The 7,814-nt window shown below is 41.0% G+C and overlaps 1 long non-coding RNA gene across 1 annotated transcript; it reads right to left on the bottom strand.

Moving 5' to 3' along the window:
• Positions 1-4,964: 4,964 nt before the first annotated feature.
• LOC123333629 lies at positions 4,965-6,568 on the bottom strand. Its single transcript, XR_006551041.2, has 2 exons — positions 6,511-6,568; positions 4,965-5,777 (listed from the first exon to the last, which is right to left on the bottom strand). It is a non-coding gene; the product is annotated as an uncharacterized LOC123333629 (long non-coding RNA).
• Positions 6,569-7,814: the final 1,246 nt, after the last annotated feature.

Below are 7,814 nucleotides of genomic sequence, written 5' to 3'. Positions count from 1 at the left end.
TAGACAAGCCTAAAGCTAGCAATACAAGATCTAATTCTGGTCTGGGATTCCATGGAGGGAAATGGAGGCAAATAAGACACAGCTTAGTATTGATAACTATACCAAACCCTAAAGTATGGTAGGGTTTCACTCACAGAGAAACCAGAATGAAGATGTTTATCAGTGACACTAAAAAGAAAAGATTTTATCATCAACAGACATTTGCAAAAAGGAGAAACAATGTTTTAAAAAAGAAACAACAAACCCCAGATGGGCTACTTTGCTAAGCCCTGTATCTCCAAATCAAGACTTAATTCCTAACCTAATTGCAGTTTCAGCCTCTCCCAGGAATGTAATTTTAAACCAGTCAATCTGAAATTACCTGGTCAGCACTGGCAAGGTAGTCTACTCAATAGGACACTTTTGTCCACCAAAGGAAGGTGACCTTCCCTGAAACAACCCATTCTTTTCTAGAAACTTCTTGATCTCACCGTTTTCTGCCTCTTTAAAAGCCTTCAATTTTGTACAGCTGTTTGGGGCTTCTCTCTGATAAGGATGCTGCCTGATTCATGAATCATTGAACAAAGCCAATCATATCTTCAAATTTCCTCAGCTGAATTTTGTTTTCAACAACAAAGAGCAAAGAAGTTGCTGTCGATATGTTAGTGAATGTACTATTAAAAAACTAATGTTGAGGGCACAAAAATTCAAGAAGTATGAAGTGGAGTGAAGTTGCTCAGTCGTGTTGGACTCTTTGCAACCCCATGGTATGTAGCCTGCCAGGCTCTTCCATCCATGGGATTTTTCAGGCAAGAATACTGGAGTGGGTTGTCATTTCCTTCTCCAAGAAATATGGGCAGCAATGTTTAATGAAAAATTAAAGTCTGCTAAAGTTCTTGTCTTAATCATGAAAATGATAGAGATAACAAAGTTCTTATTAGAAATTTTGTGAGGAATTCAAGTGAAACTAGTGTTTGGAGCAATGGAAATTTTTATATGTCCCAAAGGAAAGTTCAACCATTCTAGAGAGCAATTTGGCAATATGTAGTAAAGATGGAACAATTTTATGTTTCCTATCATCGGAACAATTCTACCCCAGGAACACATAAAGAAACATCATAGATGCGAACAGGGAGACGTACAAGAACATTTATTAGTAATTGTAGTATTAGTCATGATAGCAAAAATGGTAAACAACATAAATGTGTACCAGTAGAATGAAAGAAAAATAAACTGTGACTTGTATTTGGAATACTGTACAGTATTGAAGAATAAATGCATCAGAAAAAGGTATAAATATGGGTAAATCTTAAAATATTGAGATTAAAAAGCAAGTTGCATAATGATACAGAGTATGCCATTTATATATAGTTTTAATATGTTTTATAAAACACTATATGTTTGGAATACTTACATATATAGAAAAATATAATGGCATATATGGGAATGAAAAGCATGAAAATCAGGACAGGAGTTACATCTGGGGAGATGAGGGAGTTGTGGATGAAGTGCCAAGAGGCTTCAACTACATTTTTAATACATTATTTCTTAAGCTGGGTATTGGGATAAATGAATAAATGAAAGAGTGAATGAATCTTAACTGCAAATGTCATTGGAGTCCAACTGGTGTAGAGATATAGCAATAATAATATCTGGAAAAATCATTTAAATTGGAACTTAACAAACTACAAATGCTCTGCTCTTGGTATGTCATTAACTTCTTCCTCAACGCCCCCTATTACTGAGGTATGATTGACAAATAAAAACTGTATATATTAAGGTATAAAACATGTTTTGGTGTATATAAACATTTTGAAATGACTATAACAAGGTAATTAACATACACTATCCATCTCTTCACTTAATTACCATTTTGTGTGCATATGGTGAAAATACTTATCTTAGCAAATTTCAGGTACTCATTTTCATTAACTATAGTCACTATGTTGTGTACTTTAGGTCTCAGAACTTTTTCATTTTATAACTGAAAGTTTGCACCCCTTGACCAATATGGTATTAATTTCAGATTCCTCCTGTCCTCTGGAAACTTGTGAAAACATTCTCCAGATATGTAATCTTTCTCTTCCAATCTATTTTAGACTTTTCTTCTATCATAATCCATACAATCCTGCTTATATATTGATCCAGTCTGGACATTTCAGACTAGACAGCCGAAATTGTCAAGCCTCTGCTCAGGGATTCGAAAACAATCTTCAGATAATTCTAGGTCTTTTGCTATTGTTCAAAATTAATATTTTTTTAAAAAATTGTATTGAAGTATAGTTAATGTACAATGTGTTAGTTTCTGCTGTGCACAATCAGTTATACATATATATGTCCGCTCTTTTTCATATTTTTTCCCATACAGGTCATTACGGAGTACTGAGTGGAGTTTCCTATGCTGTACAGTAGGTCCTTATTAGTTGTCTGTTTTATATATAGAAATGTACATGTATCGATCTCAATCTTCCAATTTATCCCTCTTCCCTCTTCCCTCCTGGTAACTATAAACTTGCTTTACATCTGTGACTCTACTTCTGTTTTGTAAACAAGTTCATTTGTACTGGTTTTTAAGATTCCACATATAAGCAATATCACATGGTATTTCTTCCTCCGTCTGACTTACTTCATTGAGTATGACAGTCTCTAGGTTGATTCATGTTGCTGCAAATGGCATTACAAAATTCATACTTTTGACTGTTATTTTATCTCTGACCACATTTCCACGGCTCTAGTCATCTCTATTTCTAGTTGGAAAACCCTTAACTCCCCAGTGAATTTCTCTGTACCTGTGTCACACTGCTAAGTGCCTCTGCCAGTGACTTTTTCTGGAAGAGAGTCAGTCTCTGACTTCATGCCACTGCACCTCTCCACCCTCCTCCTTGCTCCATAATCAGCCCTGGCAGTTCCATGGAAGAGAGAGACAGTCTTACCTCCTTTAGTTTCTGGCAGCAGTAACAACTTCCATGAATCAAGATTAAACACAGAAACTCAAAAACTCACCCATCCAGGGAATCCCCTGGCCAAATGGATTCTGAGCTTTCACTGTGGAGGGATGCAGGTTCATTCCCTGGTCAGGGAACTAATATCCCACAAGGGGTGCTATGCGTGGACAAAAATAAATAAATGAACTCCATACAGAAAAAAACAAATAAACAAACAAGCAAAACCTCACCCATCTGTCTTTAAAGAATTGTTCTTTCCAGTGGGCACAGAATTCTTGAGAGTCCTCACACCATAGAAATGTGGGCTCTGAAGCACTTTTCTTTTCTTTAAAATATCAGAGCCTCTGAGAGTCATTTAACTCACACTTTATTGCCATATTATCTCCTCACGCCTCTGCCTAATTGATTCAAGTTCCTGAGCTTTTAAGCAGTCCTCTTAGTACCAGATGAATCTCCATATGCTTGTGTGAAATATTTGGTTTCCCTTTAGTGCCATGTACCACGTGCTAAGTAGCTTCAGTCCTGTCTGACTCTTTTCGATCCTGTGGACTGTAGCCTGCCAGGCTCCTCTGTCCATGGGATTCTCCAGACAAGAATACTGAGTGGGCTGCCATGCCCTCTTTTAGGGGATCCTCCCAACTCAGGGATCGAACCCATGTCACTTACATCTCCTTCACTGGCAGGTGGCTTCTTAACTTGAATGTTGAGGTATCCCTGACCATTCTTCACTGCCTCAGCCCCTGGCTATCTATGCAATTATGATGAGATGGTATTTTGAGATCTCAGTCAGTGTCTCACCCCACCCATTTCTTATTACTTCAAAAAAAACTACTCCAAAAATGCAATGACTTGTTCACTTAGAGACTGATCTTAATTATTTGAACTTGGATTCTTAAAACATTTCTGAGTTAGTTTTTGCAAGAAAAATATATATATTTCTTTTAAGTATACCACATTTAAAGTATTTTGGGAAGTTCCTAGCAGTCTGGTGGCTAGGACTTCAAGCTTCCACTGCAAGAGGCAAGGGTTGGATCCCTGGTCATGTCACAGCTAAGGATCTTGGCCTTCCCCGGACAATAGAAATTGACTAGATGCCAGGCAAGGCTTTACTGCGGCTGCAGGAGGGAGGGAAAACAAGTTACAGGTTTCCTTGCTTGCTCCCCAGGGAGGGAGGGCTGGGGTGTGTGTGTCCAGGGGTTGGACTGAAGGGTGACTTAAGTAGTTTGCCCATCCCTTTGTGGTGATGTGTGCAGGGGGCATGCACAGTACTCTACCTTTGTTCCTAACACCTGGTTTTTTGCTCTTCAGTTCAGTTCAGTTCAGTCGCTCAGTCGTGTCCGACTATTTGCGACCCCATGAATCGCAGCACGCCAGGCCTCCTTGTCCATCACCAACTCCTGGAGTTAACTCAAACTCATGTCCATCGAGTCAGTGATGCCATCCAGCCATCTCAGCCTCTGTCGTCCTCTTCTCCTCCTGCACCCAATCCCTCCCAGCATCAGAGTCTTTTCCAATGAGTCAATTCTTTGCATGAGGTGGCCAAAGTAATGGAGTTTCAGCTTTAGCATCAGTCCTTCGAAAGAACACCCAGGACTGATCTCCTTTAGAATGGACTGGTTGGATCTCTTTGCAGTCCAAGGGACTCTCAAGAGTCTTCTCCAACACCACAGTTCAAAAGCATTAATTCTTCTGTGCTCAGCTTTCTTTGTAGTCCAACTCTCACATCCATACATGACTACTGGAAAAACCACAGCCTTGACTAAGATGGACCTTTGTTGGCAAAGTAATGTCTCTGCTTTTGAATATGCTATCTAGGTTGGTCATAACTTCCTTTCAAGGAGTAAGCGTCTTTTAATTTAATGGCTGCAATCACCATCTGCAGCGATTTTGGAGCCCCAAAAAATAAAGTCTGACACTGTTTGGCTCTTCAGAAATGGCAGTTGGGTTTTTTTGTTTGTTTGTCTTTGTATCTTTTGGTCTAGAATTTGCCCCAACTGGGGATGCACACAGTTATTTTTAGTCCCACACAGTTTCTTTGTATTCTGTTACTCTAGGAGGCATGTGTCCAAGTGCAAGTTTTGCAGCATTGCAGCAAAGAGTCCCAGGTCCCAGTTGGGGGAACAAAGATCCTGCAAGCCTTTCAATGCAGCCAAAAAAAAAAAATCCCACATATGTCTATTTCTTTGTTTTCAGATAATTTGGGGAAGTGAAAATTTATGTACCTCTTTATCTTTACAAACAGTTCAGAACAGAGCTCCTTTAATAAGCTTTATAATTTAATATATTAGTACCATCCAGATGTAAAATATCTCACTCTCACATAATGTGAAATAAAGGTCTTTAGAAATAACAGACACATAGACACACAGGCATATGGAGCGTTTATGGCTTAAATTCTACAATTTCAGCTCTGGGTCAAGAGTAAACACAGATGTGTGAAACGTAAAACCTCACTAGTTTAGATATCAAAGAGCTATTCTACCCAGTAGAGAGAGAATCTTTTTTTAAAAAAATATATTTACTTACTTTTGGGTGTGCTGGGTCTTCATTGCTGCGCTTGGCCTCTCTCTCGTTGCCGAGAACGGGGCTACACTGTAGCTGTGGTGTGCTAGCTTCTCGACGCAATGGCTTCTCTTGATCAGGAGCGCAGGCTCTGGGCGCTCGGGCTTCAGTAGCTGTGGCTCACAGGCTTCAGAGCACGGGCCCAGTAGTTGTGGTACACGGATTTAGTTGCCCCTCGGCATGCGGGCCCTTCTAGATCAGGGATCGCATCTTCCTCCTGTGTCCCTTGCACTGCCAGGTGGATTCTCAACCACTGGACCGTCAAGGAAGCCCAGGCGCAGATTTCTTGAGCTCAAAATAGACAAAAAGAAAAACCAAACTAAGAAACCAAACATTCTCTGTCTCTCACTCAACAGATAATCAGATCAGATCAGATCAGTCGCTCAGTTGTGTCCGACTCTTTGCGACCCCATGAATCGCAGCACGCCAGGCCTCCCTGTCCATCACCAACTCCCGGAGTTCACTCAGACTCACGTCCATCGAGTCAGTGATGCCATCCAGCCACCACATCCTCTGTCATCCCCTTCTCCTCCTGCCCCCAATCCCTCCCAGCATCAGGGTCTTTTCCAATGAGTCAACTCTTCACATGAGGTGGCCAAAGTACTGGAGTTTCAGCTTTAGCATCATTCCTTCCAAAGAAATCCCAGGGCTGATCTTCAGAATGGACTGGTTGAGATCCCTATAAATCATTAATCCTTTTACAGAGCCCACCGTACAACCAAATTCTTGATCTTGCTGCCACAAGAGGGGAATAATTTGCTGATCACATAAAAACTCTTAACAAATTGATGGAGGAGAATATTTCTGGGAGGACAACAGAGGACCTAAAGAATTCTATTATGCTTCAGATTCATCTCTGGGAACAAGAAAATAAATTCCTGGATTTAGTATCCATGAAGTGTACTTCTCTGATGGTGAAGTTCATTTGCTCATCAGATGAATTCATTGGGCATCTCAGTGGGAACAGCAGACTTTTTAAAGGATAATTCACACACACACAAAAAATATGAAATCATATTGTTACCTGCCAGGGTTCTTGGCCTCCCTGCTGCTGCTGCTAAGTCACTTCAGTCATGTCCGACTCTATGCCACCCCATGGACTGCAGCCTACCAGGCTCCTCCATCCATGGGATTTTCCAGGCAAGAGTACTGGAGTGGGGTGCCATCGCCTTCTCTGTCTTGGCCTCCTTAATCAATAGAAATTGATAAAAAGTCACACAAGAAATTCAAGCAAGGGTTTATTGGGAATCTTGCTGCTGTATGAGGGAGTAAGAACAAGCAACAGTTTTCCTTCCTCACTCCTTGAGGCAGAGTGAGTTGGTTCTTTATATAGGGTAAGAGTAGGGATGGGCTTCCCTGGTGGCTCAAATGGTAAAGAATGTGCCTGCAATGTGAGAGACCTGGGTTCGATCCCTGGATTGGGAAGATCCCCTGGAGGAGGGCATGGCAACCCTCTCCAGTATTCCTGCTTGGAGAATCCCCACGGACAGAGGAGCCTGGTTGCCTGCAGTCCATGGGGTTGCAAAGAGTTGGACAGGACTGGGCAACTAAACACAGCACAGGGATGGGTCCAGGGGTTGGGCCAGAGGGGTGGCTTAGTTGGTCTGTCCACCCGCTTGGTAGTGCTCTATACAGAGTGTATGCACAGTACCCTGCTTTTGCTCCCAGCACCCTTCTTTTGCTGGGGGTTTTGGTCTTTTTGTGTCTTTTGTTCATAATTTGTCCCAAGTACCCATGCACACAGTTATTTTTAGTCCCTTAGAGTTTCTTTGTATTTTGTTTGCCCAGGTACAAGCACTGCAGCAAAAGGTCCCGGGTCCCAGATAGTCTCAATATAAAATGATTTTATTTAACTTATTAATAAGGGAACCAAAGATATGTTACAATTTGTTCAAGGAGAATCCAAAAAGTAAACATTTTACAAAACAGGAATATTGAATTTACAAATGGATGCAAAACTGGTTTATCTACAGAGGAGAGTTTTCCCTTCATTGGATAGAATTTGTTGGCATGTTCACGGGCAACAATTATTTGCATTACCATCAGTTCTCTACAAGCTAATATCTTCAAAATTCCAAAATAGTTTAATCCAAGGTAAACATGACTATCTTTTAGGATCAGATAATCCTCCAAATTCCAGCTCCATTGAAAGGATATTCATTAATCTCTGTTGCTTCTTTTCTTTTCTTGTGAGACCTACTGGCTCACTTGCCAATGCAGGAGACTCGGGTTTGATCCCTGGATTGGAAAGATCCCCTGGAGAAGGAAATGGCAACCTACTCCAGTAGTCTTGCCTGGGAAATCCCATGGACGGGGGAACCTGGTGGG

Source organism: Bubalus bubalis, chromosome 5 (assembly GCF_019923935.1).
Source record: "Bubalus bubalis isolate 160015118507 breed Murrah chromosome 5, NDDB_SH_1, whole genome shotgun sequence".
NCBI classification, from domain to species: Eukaryota; Metazoa; Chordata; class Mammalia; order Artiodactyla; family Bovidae; genus Bubalus; species Bubalus bubalis.
The sequence above is the reverse complement of the archived record's forward strand: the minus strand, read 5'-3'. Positions and strand labels throughout refer to the sequence as shown.